This window comes from Rhinichthys klamathensis, unplaced genomic scaffold, assembly GCF_029890125.1.
Source record: "Rhinichthys klamathensis goyatoka isolate OS25496 unplaced genomic scaffold, OSU_Roscu_1.1 h1tg000264l_1, whole genome shotgun sequence".
NCBI lineage: Eukaryota > Metazoa > Chordata > Actinopteri > Cypriniformes > Leuciscidae > Rhinichthys > Rhinichthys klamathensis.
Genome location: NW_026606785.1, coordinates 1,960,476 through 1,986,314, shown reverse-complemented (window position 1 = coordinate 1,986,314; position 25,839 = coordinate 1,960,476). Strand labels below are relative to the sequence as shown.

The window sequence follows — 25,839 nt, the reverse complement described above, 5'->3', positions numbered from 1 at the left end:
AAGTAATTCCAATTACTCATATAATTATTTACAGGTAGAACACAGCGAGGCAGAGGCCGGATGCGTCAAGTACATCAACACGGTGCTGCTGGTGACCAAACAAGGGCCACTGTGAACCATCCTGATCCAGCTGAAGATGATGAACCTGATGATCCTGAGTGGCATGAAATTAACTGGCAGCCAAAAAACATTCCCTTCACTGAGAATCCTGGGCCTATCGGTGATGCTGCTGCTCTTGAGTCAGAACAACCTGTAGACTTTACTGAGTTGTTCATTTCTAATGTACTGATTCAGAACATTGTTGATCAGACCAACCTGTATGCAGATCAGTGTATTCAGGCTATGGATGACACTTCACAACATGCTAGATATCATGCATGGAAGCCTGTCACAGTTTCAGAAATGAAAACTTTCATGGGGCTCCTTTTTCTCACTGGTATCATTCATAAGCCTGAACTTGATATGTATTGGTGTACAGATGACATGTTAGCTACCCCCTACTTCAACAAGGTCATGCCTCGCAACAGGTTTGAAATCATATGGAGATTTCTTCACTTCAATGATAATACAACAAGGCCAGACAATTGTACTGACAGGCTGTACAAAATCCGCCCTGTCTTGGATCACCTTGTGTCCAAATTCCGCGAAATGTATCAGCCCAAGTCAAACATTTGCATTGATGAGGGGATGTTTCTGTGGCGTGGGCGCCTAGCTTTCAGGGTGTACAATCCCCATAAACCCATCAAATATGGAGTAAAATCCTACATCTTGTGCGATTCTGATACAGGGTACTGTTTTAACATGAAGCCCTATTGTGGGGAAAGCGCTGCCCTGGGAGACACGGTTGTCTCTCTTCTTGATCGCCTAGTAGGTCACGGCTACAGATTGTTTATGGACAACTTATACAACTCTGTACGACTGTGTAAGCGCCTACTTGATATGAAAACCCATGTATGTGGTACAATTAGGAAAAACAGAGGTGAACCGCCGGTCATTCGAGATGTCAGAAATGCTGACCTTAGGATTGGGGAAACAATCATGCGTCACAAAGAAAATGTGATGGTCTTGGCATGGAGAGACAAACAAACAGTGAAAATGGTCACAACATTCCATCAGAACAACATGGAACGTGTTGAGGTATGGCAGAGAGGTCACCAAGAAAAAGTTGCAAAGCAAAAACCAGCATGCATTGTGGGAATACAATCATGAAATGAATGGCGTTGACAAACTAGACCAAAACATTGTGTACTACCCTTTTATCAGGAAGTCACACAAGTGGACGAAGAAATTTGTCATGTATCTGTTTCAGATCAGTTTGTTCAACGCTTTTGTCATTTACAAAGCGAAAAACCCACAGGGTAATTGTAACACTCTTCTCTCATTCATCCAGAGTGTTATAAAATCATGGACCAGCCAACAGTATGCTGGTGGTGGGGAGGAAAGTGTTGAGCCCCCAACTGAAAACACTCCAAGAGCACCATACAACACTGACCCAACCAACCGGCTGAATGTCAGTTTTGCTGTTCATGAACTTGTTCCAATCCTGCCCACTCCCAAAAAGCAACACCCAACCAGAGGATGCAGAGTTTGTGTACGTAAGGGGTTGCGGAAGGAGACCTCGTTCTACTGCAAAAGTTGTGGTGTCCCCTTACATCCTGGGAAATGTTACTCCGTGTACCACTCAAAAGCAAATTACACTGCCTAAATTTGATATATTTTACATTTATTTATAAATTTAATTTATTTTGAAAGGTTTTATATATGAAGGAAACGACATCTGAATGTATTCTGCTTGAAAATGCACTTGTTTGATAAAAATGCCTTTTTCTCAGCTTTTTGTCAAAAATGTTGTGTTTTTGACAAAACCTACCTCTGTTCAAGTGGCAATAAAAAAAGAACAAATGAAGATAAAATAAAATCGTTTTTTTGTTTAAAAGCAGAGGCTCAGATCTTTATTTTGATATATAGCATCTTCATATATTTGTCACGAGTCTATGATGGAGGACTCAAATGCAGAAATGTGTTAACAGGTTTTATTGAAAGACAGTAGACAAGACGAGAGATGGTGGTGGGTGAGGAGGTGAATAGTCCAAACAGTAGGCAGAGATGAGGCACAAAGACAGGCAGGCTGAGAGAGCGCTGAATCCAACCCAGGATGATAGTAGGAGGGAGGGTTAGTGATGTGACATTTGAACCGAGGCATCGGAGCTTGTGTCGAGAAAAAATGGGCGTGCCAGATGAAGCCGCGATTCGAGGCTTGTGTTGTTAACGTGAAAATCACGTGACTGATGACAAACGAGGCCTCGGTTTGTGTGGATACGTCATCGGTTCGGTCTGAGTGTCGCTTCCGGATAAAGGGGTTCGAAACTCGCGCCACCTTGTGGGTGTTGTCAGGAGTAGTAGAAGCTAGAAGCAGTTGTAGTGTCAGAGAGTCAGAGATCTCTCATTGTCGTTATTGTGTCATATATGTGTTAGGGCTGTATATTATTACATTATATCAGGTTAGAATAGTTATTATTAATAATAATTGTTATTATTAATTATAGTAGCTATATTATAGTCTTGTTATATTAATTAGATAAGATTATTTGGATTGCTTTGTATTTTTGGTAGCTTAGATTTTTGGATCTGGACTGCTTTTTCATTTGGATTGCCCTTTTGGATTTGTTAGCTTTTTATGACATCTTCCTTTATCCTGGTAATGGAGCCAGCAAGAAAGAGGAGATCCTCCCCTGTCTGGGCTCAACAGAAGCATCAGTATCTTCATTTATACCCGCTGGCACTGACATTTTATGTTCCCCTGCATCCTCTGGTCCTTGTGAAAGGATATTTTTCCAAGGCTGGACAGGTTTTGTCCAAGAAGAGGAATTGTCTAAACCCCAACACACTTCAAAAAAATTCATTTTCTCAATAAAAATCTATTGCAATCCTTCCTTCATCCACCCCAAACTGTGGTGTTTACAGCAGTTTACTTTATTACACTCCCTCGAGTCCCTCCACCATAAGCACTGCACTCAACACAGTCCCTTTTGTTGTTCATACTGTCACTATCCAATTTTTTTTTTTGAATAAATTAATTAACTGTGTGTGTGACAGTTGTCTCTGTACAAGTAAATGCAGACAGAGAAAGATACACGTTTTATTTCATACCCAGGCAATGGACAAATGTCTGCACAGATCTCTTTATTATTGCAAATGAAAGGTTACAGAGAAATTAACAGTGAGAAGAAGATAAATAAATAAAACAGAGCGGGAGGGGGGCGGGTCATTGGTTCAGAATGAATTAATTTGCCTGCTATTTCTTTGCACAGTAGCTAGGTGTCACTAGTGAGCAATGCTGAATGAAGCTTCGAGTAATGAACCTTTGGGTGAAGCAATGGGCTGCGAGGTCTCAGTGGTTCAGGAAGCCTCATTTTGCCATCACTAGGGAGGGTAGACACAGAAGGCCAGCAAGAGACTGGGCCTTTCTCAATCTGTGTTCTTGTCTGTACTTGTGTCCTTGTGTTCTTGTGAAACGTCATCTTTTGTGGCCCAAGTACTGTCCCAATACACAAGTTTGCATTTTGGCAAGAACAGTTAAAAATCCCGGATGTGTTCTTGACACGCCCATTTTACCGAGGATGCATCGGCTGGTAACTTGTGTGAACTTGACGGCAGAAATATCCCAGCATTCAATTCGGCATTCGAGGAAGGAGAGGCAGGTCAATACAGAATTTCGTTTTTCTACAATTACGTACACTATTTCATCACTAAATTCACTTCTGAGAACATTTGATGCGAGAAATCAACTGTGTAGATTTCAAATATTGGCATTTTACGAAAATGTATGGCTAATCGAAAATGTGCTCAAACGTTTTCGGAAGTGAGAATCTCCATAAGCGCCTGCGGGTGTAACGTTAGCTATCGAGCCAACCGGCCAGTTTGCTCACAGACTCGTTTTTCCCCACAGTCAAGAGACCATTGCAGCCTGGCTGTTATCGTCAACAATTCTCGTTATGTTTGGGAACTGCAGACGGTGTCTGTGCGGGGGAATTATTGCGCAATACCAGCAAGAACACATCGGCTCAAACTGTCAGCAGCGTTCTGTGTGCTCGTCACCTTGTGAGTTCATTCTTCCAAGAACAACTAGCAAGAGCGTTCTCCCCAAGAACACAAGTCCGTTCTTTGCATTCTTGGTTTTGAGAAACACCCACTGTCTTGCTGCTTGGCTGATGGTATAAGCGGCCAGGGAAGCTCAGCTTGGAGGACAAACTAGGGAAGACAAAAGACACAGCAAGCACAAGAAACGACGAGACTAGACGAGGAGATTTAAGTTAGCTCTGACTAGAAATTACTAGACTATCAAACAAACAATGTAGCACAACGTCTATACAGAAGAACAACATCTAACGAACTGGCAACACATGAGGGCAAGAGAACACATATAAAGGGAGCTAAGAACAAGAGGAACAGGTGAGCACACTCAGACAAGGAACAGGTGACCACACTCAGGTAAACGAGGACTCAAACAAGGGAGCAGAGAACATGAGGAACAGGTGACAACACTCAGACAAACGAGGACTCAACTAGACAAGAGGGTGTGGTACAGGGAAACAAGGAGGCTGGAACAGAGGAGCACATGGCCAACACAAACAAAACCATATGTTAAAGCACAACACAAACATAGAGACATGAAACAAAGACAACACAGACAAAGCTGCCAGAGCAAGACCCTGACAATATTCATAGAAGAAAATATTCTGCGGGCCATTAAAGTTTAGCGAAAATCGTCAAAAACCCTGGCGGTGGCTGGCAACTTTTTTTTAAAATGCTGGCGGGGAAAGAGTTAATAAAGAGTTGACTATTTAATGGGATGACCTAACTTTTTCACATGACCGGGGGTTATGAATCTATATCATTATATGATGAGAACAATCGTTTGAACTAAATGTCTTGAAAGGGTATAATTTTAAATGCTGTGTTGAAATTATGAATATAAGTGTTTCTTTGTTGTGACTGATGGCTTCCTGTTTCCGGTTTTCTGAGAACGATTTTATTGGTTGTTGATTGTTTTACGTCACAATAGCTGTGTCCCAATGTGAAGGCTGCATCCTCCGAAGGCCGCGGACTTCGAAGGATGCAGCCTATTCGTCCTTCAAAGGACGCACCTTGTAGCCTTCATAGGATTTCCTAATTGCACATCCAGGTGTTCCCAATTACCGCTCCATGGCGCCAAGCAACAGTGCGAGACGGAGCTGCCATCCTGATGATTAATTTGTTATAATTGAGTAAACAGCTATGGAGCCAGAATTGGCTATTGTCATTTTTATGTTTTATATTTTACTGAGGATGTTAAATAGGCTACATGAATTTTCTAAACGACATTTAGGCCACTTGTCTTTAAAGTCATTTTTTTAGGAGGAAAAAGCTCAATATAATAGAATAAGCAAAAAAAGACTTCACATATAAAAAAGAAATATAACACAAACACAAGGTTAGGTTATATAAAAATAAAACATTCATAAATTATTTTATACTGTCTTCAGTGAACTCAACGCAAATGATAATAATATTATTATTATTAGCCTACATTTAGGCTACATATTTAGAAGGCGCTTTTATCCAAAAAAGGAACAAAGAAATTCGTCAAATGTCAGTCATAATACAGGGCTAAGATTATCACAAATAAACAAGATTTTGACGCAAATGTGTGTGGGAGTGTGAGCGCGCACTGCATGGCATGGAGGCGCGGCCGCGAACACTTGCATTTTCCCATCAACAGTGGAAACAACTTAAAAAATACTCTATAATTTCTGGTCATACAGAAAAGAATAATACATCATTCGTAACTACTTTTATTTGTCCAAACTCACATAACAAGAAAACGTTGTGCTTTTGTAAAATAAAATAAAACAATCAGTCGCGCTTTCATGATCTCCGTGAACTGGAGCGCGTCTCATAAATGAACTGAAACAAAATATACCTAGCCTAAAGCTTGAAATGTTCACTTTTAAACGAACAATTAAAATGCCTCGTTATTTATTCAGACACATTTATTATCATTAGCCTATAAATCATGGTTCCAGAGACATGGCTCTTCTCATTCAGCATTGCGGGAAAAATATAATTTCCAGGTTCTAATCTGGCCTTAGAAAACCAGTAAAATCGACATTTGTCCCATAGTAATTTGTGAATATTTTATATGTTTAATAAAGGGGCAAAAAGTCTTTTTTTTTTTTTTTTTTTTTTTTCAGCATTTGTGTAGCCTACAGTTCAAATTTTGGTGTTCAACTTTGGCTTTTAAAAATACAACAACCTTTCATTTTTAGTTTTTCAATTACGGGTTAAAAAAAAGAAAAACAAATGGACGCCAAAGTAGGCTACCTTATATTATTAAATATTTCAAATAATGTATTTGTAGAAAGGTTTGATAGTCAATCAAAATACTAGTAAAATCAAAGACTTTAATCTAAAAAAACTATCACTAAACTATTTTTAGTTTAATAGTCTGTGTAAATTTGCATCCATTAGTTTTTCATTTTTTAATCCGTAATTGAAAAACGAAAAATGAACGGTTTTAAAAGGCATAGTTGAACACCAACATTTGAATTTGAACTGTAGGCTACACACCAAATGCCGCACCAAAAATGCTGTCGTCACCGGCGCGCAATGAATTATGGGGTAGGATCAGGGTAGGATAGGCCGCTAAGTGTCCATTTATGTATCCTTCCTTTCACGGGGAAACAAAGGCTGCATTTGGCGTCGCTTTTGAATCAGGGTAGCCTTCGTCGCGCCGCGATGACGCAACCGGCCTTCGAATACGGCCTTCAAAGGATGCGGAATTGAATTGGGACAGCCTTCATCGCGCCGCGGTGACGCAATCGGCCTTCAAATGCGTCCTTCGAAGATGCAGCCTTTGAATTGGGACAGCCTTCGTCGCGCCGCTGTGACGCAATCGGACTTCAAATGCGGCCTTCGGAGGACGCAGCCTTCACATTGGGACACAGCTTTCGACTACGCTAGGACTTGCGATAATATCAAACATGTTTGATATGAAAGACTAGAGAAAGACTGGCATAAATCGGGTCGCCGACTGCAGATTATCACCTCACAATTAACGATCGAGACGACGGGAGCGCGCCGAGACTCCAGTAAGATTCCTAAAGACTGCCGGTCTTTAGTCTGGGACTGTGAAAATCCTTTGGTGTACGCCCGGCATAAGATGTACGGAGCCCCGCACAATAAGAGAGCTACAAATGCAGTAACTCCAGTGCGATGCTGTCACTCACAGCTATGGTGTTGGGTTTGACGAGCTCTTTAGAGCGCATGTGCAGCGCCTCCCGCTGTTCAGCCGCTGCTATGACACTTCTGCTGTGACGATTCACTCCGTTCACACTGTCCATGGTTGCGGTTGGGTTGCGGAGAGTTTGGGTTGCGAGAGTTGTGAGATTATGGTTTTCTAACACCTACTCTCCCGTGTAATGGAAATCATTATGAACATCAGCTATGCTAATTATTTCCCATCTGCCTTTCTGCTGTTATCTCGGGACGCTTGTCCCGAGAAAAATGGCGTTCGTAGGCTCCAGTTTTGTATCCTGCCTCTCACGGGGATTTCGGATGCCCCAACGCCTGTGATGAGAAGACCAACGCCTGTGAAGAGACGACTCAACGCCTGCGAAGAGACGACTCAACGCCGGCGATATGTTATCCCCTTAATATTACATGATTAACTAAATGTATTTTTTCCAGGTACTTTCTGATATGCACTTACTGTAAAGCTTCTTTGAAACCCTATGATTGTTAGCCAGAGGAGAACTGGCCCCTGACTAGCCTGGGTTCTCCCAAGGTTTTTTTCTCCATCCAATCTGATGGAGTTTTGGTTCCTTGCCACTGTCGCCTTGCTTTTGGCTTGCTTAGTTGGGGATATTTAATATTCAACAATATTATTGAACTGTGTTGTACTACTTTCATGTTATCACTGTGAAGCTGCTTTGATGCAATCTGTATTGTGAAAAGCGCTATACAAATAAATGTGACTTGACTTGACTTGTCCTGCATGCGCTGCCAATCAGATTTGGACAAAACTAGGTCTGCTTCGTGTTTCTCCATCTCCCAACTCACAACTGTATGCATTAGACAACAAATTTCCAAGTTATTATAAAAGCCATTCCTGATAAGCTGGAGTCGATGGTTGCGGTCAACACCTCTCATATTGCCGGATTGAGAGAAAAGCTTAACGCCGTGTGTGATGACGTGAATGAGGTGAAGACCAAAGTTTCCCAAGTCGAGTGATCACTGTTGAAAGAGAACAATCGGATCGGCGCATTGGAGTCACGCATCACTGAATTGGAGCGGTATTCCAGACGTTGGAATTTGAAATTACACTGCCTGTCAGATAATATCGATGAAAAAAATGTAAGGAGAGAAGTGGTTGGCATTTGTCAGAAATTACTGCCAGAGCACGCTGACCATCTTCCGGATGTGATCGACACAGTGCATCGTGTTGGTGTGAAGAAAATTCTGCCCGCGGTGTAATCATCCAGTTCTCTTCGCGTATACACAGAGCAGCAGTACGGGCGGCAGCCAAAAACTCCGCTTATCTACGGGAAAATGGTCTGCGTTTTAGAGAGGATCTTTGCAAGGCCGACAGAGATGGTAGAATGAAGTTGTGGCCGTTAGTCGACGAGGCACGGAAAGCAGGAAAGGTTGCCTACTTTGTAGCTGGTCGGGCCTTCGTGGAGAAAAAAGAGATCTTTCCGCCAAGCTGAGTTCTCTCAACTTTGAGATAAGGTGTTCTGTTTACATGCTTGTTAAAAAATAAATTAATTTGTTTTTCATCGCCACTTGTTTTTTTTCCTAGCTATTGTTCATATTTTGTCCGGTTATACCTACGAAACTACAGTTGATGTGGCACTTTTTGTTCTCATCAAAATATTGTTCAAGTGAATTCAATTTTTATTTTGATGTCTTTAACTTTAATTTCACTCAATGCAAAGAATCGAAATAGCCTTACCTTGTGTCAAATAGTAAACTGAGCAACAGGAGAACTGGATATTAATTAAAAAAACGCTTGCACGCTCTTGCCGTATCTACGGACTGACCGCTTGTTCTTTAGGAGTGGGTAGATGTTTCTCCCTGCCTTCTCGGCTGTTTCGATGACTTGATTGGCGTATTTCTGGAACTGGGTTTCCTCCTCAACAATGAGAGCGGTGTTCTTTGCCACAAAGTCTTTCAGTTCTTTTTTCGCACGACGATTTGTGGTCTAATAACGTAAGACACGAACATGGAGGCCTTTCACTCTGTCGGTCTGGTATACTGCTTGGTTTCTGCTTTCTCAATGGCCTCCTTTCGTATCTGGGCCTGGTATTTCTCTTCTTCTATGTCGAGACGTTTCTTCTCCTCTTCTTCGATCGCCTTCAGCTTGCTGTGGACGCCAGCAGCGTAGGCGCCGGTGCCGTACTTTTGCAATCAGGCGTAGACAACGTAAACCATCCCGTGAGTTTCTTCTCTAAGAAATGTAATTCTGCCAAGCGAAAGTACTCCACTATCAAGCAAGAGACTTTGGCTTTAGTCCTGGCTATTCAACACTTCGAAAGTGTATTTAGGTTCTACGGTACATCCAGTTAAGGTCTATACTGACCATGACCCACTCACATTCCTCAGTCGCATGTACAATTCAAATCGTAGGTTAAAAAAAAAATTACTTGGAAAATAACAAAAACGTTTTGTTTATTGTGAAAATGAACTTGCATGTGTCCTTATTTACTGAATATGGTCTATACATTTAGGTTATAGTTAATAATAATAAAACAAAACTATATGTATATATATATATATAGATTGTTTTGGGATTTATTTTAATTTATTGGGCTTGCTAACCTAATGTAAGTCTGTAGCAATACTAGGTATTGCGTCGCGCATAGTTGCGATTTGCCTGTGACTTAACCAATATACGCCAAAATAATACATTCCTGTGTAATTCTAACTTCTTTTCGCATGCAGATACGCCTTGAACGAGGTAGTGATTATTTGTAGCTGGAACTCTATTGTCTGGGTTGGCTCAAACATTGAGCTGAAACACAGAATTCGTGAGTAAAAATGAGTGTTCTCATGTTCCAGGTATGGCGACAGGTCACCATTTCGGGGTTGGGGTATTACGTCCCACAGCTCTGGTGTTTGTTCCTATACATGTGTTTGAGCGCAATGTCTCTTCCCCAATTACAGATGAGCCACACCTGAGCGAAGCCTACTTGCGCTATAAAAGGCTCCTGGGACCACACCTGAGCGCGCACACAGAGCCTGAGAACAGAGTCGATGCACAGCCGTGCTTTCTGTCTTTTGAGTGACTACCGTCCAGCCGTCCACCCGGCAGTAGAAAGCGTTCCGCCTTTGTATTTTTTTTTGTTAACCTACCTATTATTTGATAACCATTCTGTTAAATAAACATACCCCTACTTTTGATACGAGCTGATCTGTGTGCGTCTCTCCTTTGTTAAGGGTGGTGTCCGTCTGCTCGTAACATAGTGGAGGCTCGTCCGAGATCAATAGTTTAAGTCGGATTTTAGTGTTTAGTGTTAATTGCGGAACTTTTGAACGCTACAACATTTTGGTGAGTATTCTGGTGGGCAATTTTGATTGTCTGTTCCTTTGTTTAGTCGACTGTTTATTTTATTTTGGTGGATATCTCAGGAGGGGGCACGTGGGACGCCTCGAGCTACTAGCCACTGAAGATTGCGTAGGTATTTAGGATTTTTTTGGGGGGTTTTATGTGTAGTTAGTTAGAGAAGTTGGACAACATTTTGCATTACAACATTATTTCAGAATACCTTTTAGTTTAGTTGTATAGCTTGTGATATATTGTGGCATATCGCCTATTTAGTGAGCGCTGGTACTCTGTATGTACTAGCGTATTGGTTAAATTTGTGGGTGGACATTAAAATTCGTGGTCGTTTGTAGCCTATATTGTGCTTTTCGTTTGACCACTTTAGATATTCGCTACTTTGTACATACCCCTACTTTTGATACGAGCTGATCTGTGTGCGTCTCTCCTTTATGTTAAGGGTGGTGTCCGTCTGCCCGTAACACCAAGTTATTAAAAAAAGCTCTGATTATTATACATTATTTTCAGATATTTTGTTGTGCAGTATTTTTTTTGTTAATTTTTTTTATTGAAGGAAAAGGAAAACAATACAACAATAACACAATACAGAATTTCCATTCACAGATACAATTTATCCTTTCCCCCCTTTTTTGTTTTTTTTCCACCCACTTTTTAAACATATATGTACATGTACACGGACACATATACACATTAAAAAAATAAAAAAAAATAAAAAAAACCTAAAACAAAACACTCTAATAAGATTATTAGAAATAAGTAAATTAGATCACAGAGTGTCGTGTTAGAAATAATAAACAACCCCCCACCCACTCAGCTCACCATGACCAACACACATTCAATTCAATTCAATTCAATTCAATTCAAATTCATTTGTATAGCGCTTTTCACAATACATATTGTTTCAAAGCAGCTTTACAGAAAGTGCATTTCAGAAATGTACATAGAAGAATATAGTTAGTTAATCATCATGTATTAATTTAGGGCATAACATATCGCCGGCATTGAGTCGTCTCTTCACAGGCGTCGAGTCGTCTCTTCACAGGCGTCGAGTCGTCTCTTCACAGGCGTCGAGTCGTCTCTTCACAGGCGTCGAGTCGTCTCTTCACAGGCGTCGAGTCGTCTCATCGCAGGTGTTGGGGCATCTGAAGTCTCCGTGAGAGTCTGGATACAAACTTGAGCTGACGAACGCTATTTACCTCGGGACTAGCGTCCCGAGATAACAGCAGAAAAGCAGATGGGAAATAATTAGCGTAGCTGCTGTTCATAATATTAATGCATTCGATCTGATTCAACAATAGAAGGTAAGCATTATGTGAATGCTTGGCTAAAGAGATGCGTCTTTAATCTAGTTTTGAACTGGGAGAGCGAGTCTGAGCCACGAACAGTATCAGGAAGGCTATTCCAGAGTTTAGGAGCTAAATGCGAGAATGCCCTCCCTCCTTTAGTGGACTTAGATATCCTAGGAATGACCAGAAGCCTCGAATTTAGTGATCTTAACGAACGCGATGGATTGTAGGGCTATAGAAGGTCCATTAAATACACAGGAGCTAAACCATTTAGGGCTTTATAGGTCAGTAGTAGTACTTTGTAATTGATACGGAACTTAATAGGTAACCAGTGCAGAGATGATAAAATCGGTGTTATATGATCATATTTTCTTGACCTAGTAAGAACTCTAGCGGCTGCATTTTGCACTAACTGTAGCTTGTTTATTGAGGATGCAGGACAACCAGCTAATAAGGCATTACAGTAATCTAGTCTCGAGGTCATGAATGCATGAACTAACTTTTCTGCATCAGAAACAGATAGCATGTTACGTAATTTAGCAATGTTTCTAAGATGGAAAAAGGCTGTTCTTGTAACATATGAAATATGATTTTCGAAAGACAAGTTGCGGTCTAGTATAACACCCAGGTCTTTTACTGTAGTCGATAAGGTAACAGGACATCCTTCTAAATTAAAGTTGTATTGTAAGAGATTTTGTGGGTAGTTTTTTGGACCAATAAGTAATACCTCCGTTTTATCTGGATTTAATAGCAGGAAATTACACGTCATCCAGCAATTTATATCTTTAAGACATTCTGTCAATTTTGATGAGTTAGTGTTTTCATCTGGTCGTGATGAAATATATAATTGAGTGTCATCAGCATAGCAGTGGAAATTAATTCCATGTTTTCTTATAATATTACCAAGTGGCAGCATATATATTGAGAATAGCAGAGGGCCTAACACCGATCGAGACTCATTTAGACCGAAATACTCATTTGGTTTAAGCCAGGTTTCAGTAAGGCAAAGTACATCGAAGCTATTATCTGTGACCATTTCATTTACAATAACCGCCTTAGGTGTGAGCGATCTAATGTTTAGAAGACCTAGTTTTAGAAATTGTTTTTGTTCACTGATATTTAGATTTTCTGGTTTAATTACAATAAGATTTTTCCTAGATCCTACACTAGATTTATTGTTTGGCCTCACTAGACGAGGAATAGACACAGTTTCTATATAATGTTCTACACTACTTATATCAATTAAGTTGGGACAGCAAAGACTGTGAATTGGACTTTGACTTACTAGTCAGATGGTGTGCAACGTCTTGGAGATGTTGTCCGACAGAACAGCCGCTCCGATTCTGCTGGGGTGCAGGCCATCAGCACGGTAGAGCCTAGGTCGCTCCCAGAACAGATTCCAATTATTTACAAAGAGCAGTTTCTGTTCATTACACAATGACATTATCCATTCATTTAGTGCAAATAATCTACTGAACCTTTCCTGTCCTTGTCGGTACGTGGGAAGCGGTCCAGACACGATGATCGTTGCCTCAGGCGCTGTGCTGCGTACCGCCTCGATCAGGCTCCTGTAGTCCTTCTTCAGAACCTCCGTCTGCCGCAGCCTAATGTCGTTCGTTCCCGCATGGAGGACAACGGCTCCGACGCGCTCGTCACCGTTCAGGATCTCGGGAACCTGTGCGGCGACATCAAGAACACGAGCACCAGGAAAGCAGTGAGTGCGCACCTTACCCTTACCTGAGGTAGCGCGGACATGACGGACCATGGAAGTGCCGATGATCACGGCGTCGTCGCGTTCCGACTCGCGAAGAGGGGAGAAGCGGTTCCGAGTGGAGATCTCGAAGACCGGGAGGGGCGGAGAGGTTCTTGCTCTGGTCCTGGCTCGTGTCTTCCGCTGTGGGATCACCCAGGGTCCATGGTGCTGTGTCGGTGCCGGAGTGAATGAAGCCAGAGATGATCGCGTCCTCCTGGGCAGAGAAACGCACGGAGTAGAGGAAGTCGGAGTCAAAAAGTTACTAACCACTGACTTGTGAGCATCGGCGCGTGACGTTTCAAGCGCTGATCGCCGATCCCGCAGCTCGGCTTGCCTCTCCAGCAGATCACGGATCTGTTTCTCCACCGATTCCAGTTCCAATCGCACCGACATCAGCTCGAATGTGTCCTCACCTGCACTCAGAGGTAACGTTAGACACACATCCGATATGTTCGCCATTATAACAGATGAACAGTAAATTAGTAGTGATACTACCAATATCACTACTAATTTAGGACTGGAATGCTGGATATAACCTGTATCCTTTCAGTGAAACGGGTGTAAAATCAGACGCTCGATAGGCGCGAGCCCACGCGTGAAATGCTAGCGGGCTAAAGGCTAGTAGCCGAGATTCGCAAAGTTGGATCTAAGTAGCGATATCAAAGCAATCCGATTGTTTTTTATAGGGAATAGTATCGAGGATAGGTTCACACGATATAAAAATAGAAAGTGCTTGTTAATAAATGAGTGGTAAAGAAGAAAATCAAGGATTAATGAATCAATTCGACGGAGCTCTAAACACAAACAAACACCGCACGCGCATGCGCAGAGAGAACCACATATTACTGGTTAATTATGCAATACAAACAGTACAATAATAACAGGCACACATTCAATTGGGTAGTACCTTTAAATTTGTGAAATAGGAAATAAAGGGTTGCCATTTAAGGAAAAATTTGACTGTACATCCTCTCAATGTATATTTAATTTTCTCAAGTTTTAAAAAATACATGATGTCTCTGAGCCAACGGGAGATAGAAGGATATTTAGCAGACTTCCAATGTAGCAATAAGGAGCGTCTTGCTAGTAAGGATGTGAAAGCTATGATGTCCTTTTGTGTACGGTTAAGTGCCATTGAGGGGTCAGGAATCCCAAATATAGCAATCAGAGGACAAGGTTGGAGATTTACCCCAAGAACAGAGGACATAATATTAAAATAAGCCACCCAGAAATCTACCAAATCAGGACAAAAAAACAACAACATGTGGCTAAGATGACAAGGGGAGCCATGGCATTTATCACATTTGTCTTCCACTTCCGGATATATTTCAGATACACTGTAACAAATTGCTGTAGATTCTACAGCAAAATTCTACAGAAATTTATTGTTTTATCATTTTACAAGTTATTACTGTAATTCGCAATGCATTATGGGTCAAAAAGGGTATTACAGTTGTTAACAGTATATTTCCCTATCAACTGTAAATTGATTTACAGGTTAGAGGTGTTTTTACTGTAGTTCATACGTTTTACAACAATTTACTGTGACGTGGCATTATGGGATTGCGCGGGCTGAATACAGGTTTGAAAACTGGTGGACTGGAGCAGGGCAAGAAGCGCTGAAGATAAAAGGCACTATTTACAAAATGTTTGGTAAGTTAACTTAAATGTACGTCCATAAATATTACAATCTAATGTATTACTTAATGCTGTTTGAGCGATTCATATTTTGAACAGAATTCATCATGTCAGATATGCAATTAATTTTATCGACTTGTTAACAACTGCGTGTTATCAGGACATTTAGTGTGATGTAAAAGTGTTTGATTCCAATATTAACGTTACGTTTATTTAGTAAAGGAATGTGTTTTCTTCAATTTTCTTGTTTCAGGCGAGGCAGAATCGCGACGGGGCGCGCCATAACAGTGGTGAGACGAAGCTGAACTGTTACAAGGTAAAACCATCGTAAATGTTATGGACGAATGCTGCCGTTTGTTACAGTTTTATTCGCAATCCGCGTATATTTGCTCTCAAGAGAGTATTTTTAGAGCATTTGCAGTTTCCAAGACAAGACAAATCAACTGAAGTGTTGGTGAGAAAAAAACTAGTAACGTTAGGCCTATACGCAGTTAGCTTTCTTGACGAAAAACATTAGAATCTATGATATTATTAACATCGTTGCATGCTGCTATTTTCTCATTTATTTCACCAGTTTTGATTTATTATTGAGAGCATGTAAAACCAGAGTTTAACAAAGGCCTGCGTCATAACTAAATTTAACGCAAAGCAATTTGCTGCGAACAATGATATAGGAATGCCTATTTGCCTTTGCTCTCGAGAGAGTATTTTTTAGAGCATTTGCAGTTTGGAAGACAAGACATAATTACTGAAGTGCTGTTGAGACAAAACTACATACAGGATACGCACGTGCAGTTAGCTTTGCTGATTAAAAACATTACAATATGATTTTAACATCGTTGGATGCTGCTATTTCTCATTTATTTCACTAGTTTGGATTTCTTATTGAGAGAATGTAAAACCAGTGTTTAACAAATCCCTGCGTCATAAATAAATTCAAAAAGACTGGCAAACGATTTGAAAGTTCATTTAATTTTCTGTTAAAAGTTCCTATATTTATTGTTTTCTTAATATAACTTGAACCTAAATCTAAATGAAAAATGTATTACTGTAAATTGTGTCGACATGAGAGCAATACCATTGTAGGTTTTACTAAGCATATGAAAGGTCACAGTAATGTTCCAAACTGCTGTTTTACCTGTGGTGTACCTGACTGTTCCTGTGCATTTACAAAATTTGCAGCTTCTCATCTATATAGAGACCATACAGGTTATCATAAGTCTCGTAAAGGTTCCAGATTTGACCAAATAGACACAACACTGATTTGCCAGATTGGATTTTGTCATTTCACATGCACAACTCTGAATGACTTAATTAGGCATTTAAAATGCCATTTTGATGAGGGCAGGGAAATCGGTCTGTACTGCATTTACTGCATACTGCATTTAATTACATTTACAATTTTTTCCTTTTATATTTTTTCTTGTAGATGTCAGCAACAGCAGCTGATGTAGAAAAAAGTTCTACACTTCCAGACTCTCCGAGACTGATTGTCTTAGGTAATGTATGTTCCAAAATCTTTAAATTACTTAATACATTTTGCCTGTTGTATGTTAGCATACATTTTTATAAAGTGTTTTCTTATATTTATTATTTTTAGGTGAAATTCTCACTGCAACCCAGTGGATGCCGAGTATTGAGGGTCAAGTGTTTATGAATCCACACCCCAATTTTATGGCTGGAATTGCTGCTTTGTTTGCAACTTACTACAACTTTAATCTGGTGTACGAGCACGAGGCATCCTGCACACTTGAATTTGTTCAAAGGTAACAGTTTACTTAAATATAAATGTGTATATGTTAAAGGATTAGTTCACCCAAAAATTAAATTTCTGTCATTAATTAACTACTGACCCTCATTCATTTTCGGAACACAAATTAAGATATTTTTGATGAAATCCGAGAGGTTTCTGAACCACACATAGGCAGCAAAATCATTGCAACTTTCCAGGTCCAGAAAGGCAGTTAAGACATTGTTAAAATAGACCATATGACTACAGTGGATCAACCTTAATGTTATGAAGCCACGATAATACTTTTTGGGCGCAAAAAACCCCCAAAATAACGACTTTATTCAACAATCTCTTCTGTGTCAGTCTCTGACGCTGTTAATGTAATAAACACAGTGCAGCGCTTCCAGGTTCTACGTTAGAACAAAAAGTATTCTCATCACTTCATAACATTGAGGTTGATCCACTGGAGTTACATGGACTATTTTAATGATGTTTTTACTACCTTTCTAGGCCCTGGAAGTTGTAATGACGTTGTGGTCTATGTGTGGTTCAGAAACCTCTCTGATTTCATCAAAAACATCTTAATGTGTGTTCATGAAAATGAATGTAGGTCAGTCGTTGAGTAATTAATTACAGAAATGTCGTTTTGGGGTGAACTAACCCTTTTTAGTATTGTAGCGAATGCTTATTGTAAAGTGGTATATTTTCATTAGTCTGCACGTGATCCTAAAGCTTCTGCTTGTGTTTTTCTGACTAATTTTTGTGCAGATGTTTTGTTGGAATCAACCCATCCACTGGTACCAAGACAGTCAAAAAAAAGTGGAAAGACCTCAGAGAAGAGGAACAACAATATCAATCCTCATGTGTCTACTCTTCTCAGAAGGCTAATGGACTTTGAGTTGTTAAGCATGTAAGTTGTCAAATGTATATATATAAAAAAAAAAAACTACAGGAGGAGATGTCTATACTTGCAAAAAATGTAAAAACGTACTTTAAATTAAAATGGTTTAAATGTTTTTAGAGAGAATGTTGTCAATCACCATTGTTGTTTATCACAAACATTTATACCAAAAATAATTTTAAAAAAGGCAGAAATGTGAGTTTTAACAGGAGATGTGAGTTAAAGGGTTGGTTCACCCCAAAATAAAAATACTGTCAGTAATTACTCTCCCTCATATTGTTCCAACCCTGTAAGACTTTCGTTCATCTTCGGAACACAAATTAAGATATTTTGGATTAAATCTGAGAGCTGGATCACTCCTCACACACATGATCAGCGTTGGCCAATAGTGAGCCTACGTGTGACGTACAACACAAAAGCGCTGCGCTGTTACACTACGTGAAATATCACGGCCCTCAGAGAAGGAAATGAATTGTTGAATAAAGTCGTTATTTTTGTTTGTTTTTGCGCACAAAAAGTATTCTCGTCGCTTGATAAACTTAAGATTGAGCCACTGTAGTCACTTGGACTATTTTAACGATGTCTTTCATAACTTTTTTGGGCCGGCAAGTTTCGATCCCTTAAGAAGCCTATGGAGGAGTGATCCAGCTCTCAGATTTAATCAAAAATATCTTAATTTGTGTTCCAAAGATGAAGGAAAGTCTTCCGGGGTTGGAACAACATGAGGGTGAGTAATTACTGACAGAATTTTCATTTTGGGGTGAACTAACCCTTTAACCATAATGCCATTCTGTTGGTTGAGCTTAAAGGAATAGTTCACCCAAAAATGGAAATTCCGTCATCATTTACTCACCCCCATGTTGTTCCAAACCTGTATGAGATTCTTTCTTTTGCTGAACACAGAATATATTTTAGATATATTGAAGAATGTTGGTAATCAACAGATGGTAGCCATTTACTTTCAATTGTCTGGTTACCAAAATTCTTTGAAATATCATATTTTGTGTTCAACAGAAGAAAGAAACTCATACAGGTTTGGAACAAATTGAGGGTGAGTAAACACAATGATGACAGAATTTTCATTTTTGGATGAACTGTCCCTTTAACTTTTATTGAACCCAGAATCTTGCTTTTAAGTCTTACAAGTTATTTGTAGTTATTTTGTGACTGATTTTGAAAAGATTTTCTGTACTTGAAAAAGTAAAATTGTTGTTACCAGTCTTGCAGTTATTTGCTTAATATTTGAATAAATATTTTTTGACAACAGCTTTGACTTTGTGTTTGTTTTTTTAAATGTTTATTTTAATGCATTTACATCAATATAATAAAGTACAGTTTACTGTTAAAATGATTCTTTTCAGCTTTTTAAATGTTAAACTATTACAGCATCTTCTTGAATTTTGTGGGTATTTACAGGATTTTATTGGCAACTTTATTGCCAGGTTAATACTGTACTTTAGTGAAATTACAAAAAATTGCTGTAAAATATATTTACAGGATTTTATTGGCAACTTTATTGCCAGGTAAATACTGTACTTTAGTGAAATTACAAAATATTGCTGTAAAATAAAATACAAGTTTAATTCAATGTTACTGTAAAAAAAAACGTCTCGGTTACGGATGTAACCCTCGTTCCCTGAGTAGGGAACGGAGACGTTCCGTCGGATGACGACGAATGGGGTTTCGCTTAGAAAGCCAATCGACTTCGAGTACTTCAAAACGAGCCAATGGCAAAGAAATGCCATGGGTCTGCGGAATTTGCATAGCGTAGCACCGCCCCACCTCGTGGGTATTTAAGGAGCACGCTGGCAGCAAACCGGCATGTTTTCTTCGCTGAGGAGCCAAGACTGAGGTCAGGCGATCCTCGCGGTACAGCGGAAGTGGCAGACAGACGGAACGTCTCCGTTCCCTACTCAGGGAACGAGGGTTACATCCGTAACCGAGACGTTCCCTTTCGTTGTCACTCCGAGTTCCGTCGGATGACGACGAATGGGGATACCAGTCTAATCACGCCACTTCTCAGCTGTCTTCCAGTGCCCTGCGTAATCTGAGATCCCTGTCGTGAGACTAGCACGGACGAAGGACTCCTATTATCACAGGAATTTTAACCAAGGTACACTGGGGAGCATATCCCAGAATTAAAGGGAAGTATGCAATTATTGCCAACCCAGAGGGGGGGACTTAGGAATACACATATGACCCGAGGGATGCATATGGGGAATCTCTAGGGTGTCCAGCCGCAGGTGGAATATTTCAACCCCAGGGGTGGCAAGGTGGCTTGCCGAGGGAAAGACACATGCTCAAAGAGGCTTACAGTGGAAATACACATGTGGGGGTCGCTCAGAGGAGGGACCATGCACACGGGGAGGCACCTAGCCGACGCGCAGGCAATAGACACTGGCGCCAGCATCAGAAGTGCTGGAGGAACTCAGGGCTTTCGGGGAAGCTCACCTGAGCAAATATATCGCACGTATCCAGTCCGTGGAGTGGAGTGGCGAGCAAGCGAAGACACCTTAACGGAACCCATGTTAGCTTGAAAAAGTCAGTACACGGGAGGAGACTGGCTCCACTCGGAGATTGTAAAATCTGGCGAAAGTGTTAGGTGTCGCCCAGCCTGCAGCTCTGCAGATGTCTGTTAGCGAGGCGCCATGCGCTAAAGCCCAAGAGGATGCCACACTCCGGGTGGAGTGGGCTGTCACACCAAGGGGGCACGGTCGACCTTGCTGCTGGTATGCCAAGGCAATGGCGTCCACTATCCAGTGAGACAACCTTTGCTTGGAGAGAGCCTTTCCCTTCAGCTTCCCACCATGACAGACAAAGAGCTGGTCTGAGGTCCTGAAACACTGCGTTCTGTCTACATAGATGCGGAGAGCACGTACTGGACAGAGCAGTGCCAAGGCTGGGTCTGCCTCCTCCGGGGGCAGCGCTTGCAGGTTCACCACCTGGTCCCGAAAGGGAGTGGTAGGAACCTTGGGCACATATCCAAGCCGGGGTCTCAGGATCACGTGAGAATAGCCCGGCCCGAATTCTAGGCACGCTTCGTCAACGGAGAATGCGTGCAGGTCCCCCACCCTCTTAACGGAGGCCAATGCAGTCAGAAGCGCTGTCTTCATAGATAGGAAGTTTAGCTCGACTGACTGCAAAGGCTCAAAGGGAGCACTGCGCAGGGCAGTTAGGACCACTGCGAGGTCCCAAGAGGGTACGAGAGGAGGACGAGGAGGATTCAGTCTCCTCGCTCCTCTCAGGAACCTGATGATCAGGTCATGTTTCCCCAAAGACTTACCTTCTATAAGGTCATGCTGTGCGGCAATAGCGGCTACATAGACCTTAAAGTCCCACTCCGATCATATTTTTTAGCTATTTTTAAACATTCCCAGTGGTCTTTAAATTATGATTATGCCATTTTTAGCCAAAATCACAAAACCTGTGCCGTTTTCTGGGACTTCGCTTCAGCAGAGCGGCAGTAGCTCATTAGAAATTCGCCTCTGCGTTGTGGGCGGAGCCGTTGGCACGGAGGCACGGGGACGACCCTCCCCCTCCCCGTTGCTGAGAGCTCTGTCTCTCCCGCTAGCTTACATCCCCAACCTGTCAATACCGGTGCAACAAAAATGGAGAACAATATTGGAGCTATCCAGCCGTACAGTTTTGAGCCAGATGCCAGCTCGGACGAGGAACAAGAGGACGTACATAGATCTAGTCGTCTACAAGTGGATGTATCAGAATGGTAACGTTATTGTTTTTGTAATCTCTTGAATTGACTATTTCAGGCCAATAACTCCTAATAACATGTTAGTAAATAAATATGTTTGTGGACATGCTCCAAACATTTAGTCAGATTAACCTTTTTGAAGTTTTCATAGCTATCACACAAAGAATAAATCATAGTGCTGCAGAATCAAGTTTAAATTTAAGTTTACTTATAGAGCACAGTATGAGCTTGTGGCCCCGCCCAGTGGAGTTACTACGTCACAACTCCAGTCTATTTCAAACGGCATTTTTGCGTCTGCTACTGATTCACAGCCATTTGAATGTAGAAATACTCAGAAATACAACTTTGAGCCTATTTTTCTAAAGATATGTCCTCTAACATAAGAAAAATGCCACAAGAACATGTTAACACCTAGAAAAACATTATTTTCATCGGAGTGGGTCTTTAAGGGTGGAGGGAGACAGCCTTCGCTCCAACCCTTCTTGAAGAAAGGAAAGCACAACACTGATCGAACAACTCCGGGGCTCTTCTCGGCGAGAAGAGCACCAGCTGACGAAGAGGTTCCACTTCAACGCGTAGAGGTGTCTCGTGGACGACGCTCTAGCGGAAGTGATGGTAGCCGCCACCGCTGGTGGCAGGGTACTCAAACCTGCCTCGTCCCGTCCAGGAGCCACACGTGGAGGTTCCAAAGATCGGGACGAGGGTGCCATAGGGTGCCCCGTCCCTGAGAAAGGAGGTCCTTCCTCAGAGGAATCGGCCAAGGAGGTGCTGTCGCGAGGAGTACAAGTTCGGAGAACCAGGTCCGGGTGGGCCAGTACGGCGCGACCAGAGTGACCTGCTCCTCGTCCTCCCTGACCTTGCGCAGGAGTTGCGCAAGAAGGCTCACTGGGGGAAACGCATATTTGCGGCCCCGCGGCCAGCTGTGCGCCAGAGCATCCGTGCCGAGCGTGCCCTCGGTCAGGGAATAATACTGGGCGCAATGGGTCGAGTCGTGAGAGGCAAACAGATCTATCTGTGCGTCCCCGAACTGGTCCCAAATCAGCTGAACCGTCTGGGGATGGAGTCGCCAATCTCCGGGGAGGGGCTGAAGCCGTGACAGCTCGTCGGCTGCACAGTTCAGGGCTCCAGGGATGTAAATGGCTCGAAGCGACCTCAGATGCTTCTGACTCCATAAGAGGAGGTGGCGGGCGAGTTGCGACATACGGCGGGAGCGCAGACCACCTTGACGGTTGATGTACGCTACAGTGGCGGTATTGTCTGTTCGGACTAGTACGTGTTGATTCTTGAGCACGGCCCGGAAGCGGCGCAGAGCAAGACGTACAGCCTGCAACTCGAGGCAATTGATGTGCCATAAGCGGTGGGGTCCTGTCCAGGAGCCCGCGGCAGCACGTCCATTGCACATGGCACCCCAGCCCGTGGTGGAGGCATCTGTCGTTACAACAACATGCCGGGAAGCTCGTTCCAGAGGCACTCCTGCCCGTAGAAAGCTGAGGTTCCCCCACGGGGTGAAGGTCTGACGGCAGGTCGGAGTAACTGGTACTCGGAGCGTGCCGTGTTGCCATGCCCACCTCGGGACTCGGTCGCGAAGCCAAAGCTGAAGCGGTCTCATATGAAGCAATCCGAGCGGCGTTGCCGCGGCTGCAGATGCCATATGCCCCAGGAGCCTCTGAAAAAGTTTCAGTGGAACCGCACTCTTGCCCTCGAACTGTCTCAGGCAAGTCAGCAGTGACTGCGCGCGCTCGCTCGTAAGCTGCGCGGACATGGCGACCGAGTCGATCTCCATACCGAGAAAAGAGATCCTCTGCACGGGGCAAAGTTTGCTCTTCTCCCAGTTGACCCGAAGGCCCAAACGGGCTACATGGCGGAGTACCAAATCCCTGTGTTTGCAAAGCTGATCTCGAGAGTGAGCTAGAATCAGCCAGTCGTCGAGATAGTTCAGAATGCGAACCCCGTGTTCCCGGAGGGGAACAAGGGCTGCCTCGACGACCTTCGTGAAGACGCGAGGGGACAGGGCTAGCCCGAATGGGAGAACTGCGTACTGATATGCCTGTCCCTCGAAAGCAAACCGTAGGAACGGTCTGTGTCGAGGGAGAATGGAGACATGAAAGTAGGCGTCCTTCAGGTCGATCGCTGCAAACCAATCCTGGTGCCGCACACATTCGAAAACGCGTTTGGCGGTGAGCATCTTGAACGGCAGCCTGTGAAGGGAGCGGTTCAATACGCGCAGGTCCAGGATTGGCCGTAACCCACCGGTTTTCTTCGGGACAATGAAGTAGGGGCTGTAAAACCCGGACCTCATTTCGGCTGGAGGGACAGTCTCGATCGCACCCTTCGCCAGCAGGGTAGCAACCTCCGCTCTCATGATAGGGGCATTGCCACCGACCATAGTGGAGCGGACTCCCCTGAAGCGGGGAGGAGACCGCGCGAACTGAATCGCGTAGCCGAGCCTGATCGTTCGTGCGACCCAGCGGGACAGGTTGGGAAGCTCTAACCAGGCTCCCAAGGACTGAACCAGCGGGGTCATGCGAACCACAGACTTCCCGTCGGTGGGGCAGCGAGGCGGTATGACTGACCCAGACGTGGACGGCATAGCGGCCCGATGTGGGGGTGCAGTCATGAACCGCGCCCTGACAGAGGAGACCAGGGAAGGACGAACGTTCCACGGGGGTCTGCTCTGCCAGGGGTCTGGCGACAGAGGGGGATGAGAGTGGTACGGTCCGGGGACGGCGCGCACTGTCATCCGGCTCTGGGACAGAGGAGGACGAGGGGTGCACGGCCCGGGGGCGGCGTACCGTGTCGTCCAAGAACTCTGTGTGCTCAGGGATGAACGTGTTATTTCTTTCTTTAACCACATTAGGGTGCTGCCCACCCGTGGGTGAGCAGCGGGGAGTGGAGAACAAAAGATTCTCCCCCGGCCCTCCACCGGGGGAAGGAGTGGTCCTGCTACCACCTCCTGAGAAAAACACGTCATCCCTGAGCAGCCCGTCTCAGGAGCGCCGCTTGGCCCGGCGTTTAGCGGGGGGCGGGGCTGGAGAGGGCTGGGGCGCCTTCTTGCGACTTCCTCCGCGACCGGGCCCGGGTGGAGGCTGCTGCTTGGGCCGGGCGGGAGGGGCGGGAGTCGCAGGAGGGCGCCCTCGGCGGCGAACAGACTGAGTACTCTGCCCGGTCGGCTGGGTGGAGGCAGCAGCGGGCCGTCGGGGCAGAATATGCTTAATAGCCTCAGTCTGTTTCTGCGCAGTCGAGAACTGTTGGGCAAAGTCCTCGACTGCACCGCCGAAAAGGCCATCTTGCGATATGGGGGTGTCGAGCAGCCGGGACCGCTCGGCATCCTTCATATCGGCAAGATTAAGCCATAGATGTCTCTCCTGGACCACGGCTGTGGACATCACCAAACCCAGGGAGCGTGCGGTCACCTTCGTCGCTCGGAGAGCAAGGTCGGTGGCGGCGCGCAGCTCATTGAAGAGCCCTGGGTCCGTCCTACCCTCGTGCATGTCCCTGAGCATCCGGGCCTGGTAGACCTGCAGAATGGCCATGGCATGCAAAGAGGTGGCTGCCTGTCCCACAGCTCTGTAGGACTTCGCCACTAACGTAGACGAATACCTACAGGCTTTGGATGGGTGCTTTGGCTCACCACGAGACGAAGCGCTCTGAGGACACAGTTGCATCGCAACAGAGCGTTCGACCGGGGGAAGCCCAGTGTACCCACGGGCAGCGGCCTCATCGAGGGGAGGAAAGGCGGATGAGATCATCAAACGGTCACGGGAAGACATGGGAGTCTTCCAGGACTTCGAGATCTCATCATGCACGTCCGGGAAGAAAGGTATCGGGGCCTGACGCGGACGGGGGTCCGCAGCCTGACCCAAATACCAGTCATCCAGCCGCGAGCGCTCGGGACAGGGCGGAGGGTTCCACTCTAACCCGATGCTCGCGGCGGCTCGAGACAGCATGGCCGTCATCTCTGGATCTGACTCTGGCACAACTGTAGTCACACCCGAAGGCGGCAGCTGTGATGAGTCTTCACTTCCAGAAGACTCCGACCCACCTTGTGATGCTGCAATAGACATGGCATCTTCCTCTGGAGCGCCAAAGGAAACCCGCGGGACACCCGAAGATGATCTCGCCGGAATCCCCTGAGCACTCACGGGTTGCAGCATTGGAGAGGGTGCGGCTGGGCACGGACTGATAGTCGGCGCTTGGTTCCAAACCGTCACCCTCAGATC

The 25,839-nt window shown here is 43.9% G+C and overlaps 1 long non-coding RNA gene and 1 pseudogene across 1 annotated transcript; one reads left to right on the top strand and one right to left on the bottom strand.

The window, feature by feature from the left end:
- LOC130102012 (cilia- and flagella- associated protein 210-like) overlaps positions 1 to 25,839 on the bottom strand; it is a 54,957-nt pseudogene that overhangs the window by 13,354 nt on the left and 15,764 nt on the right.
- LOC130102016 (uncharacterized) lies at positions 16,688 to 17,858 on the top strand. The gene is made up of 3 exons (XR_008809096.1): positions 16,688 to 16,781; positions 16,878 to 17,043; positions 17,778 to 17,858. It is a non-coding gene; the product is annotated as an uncharacterized LOC130102016 (long non-coding RNA).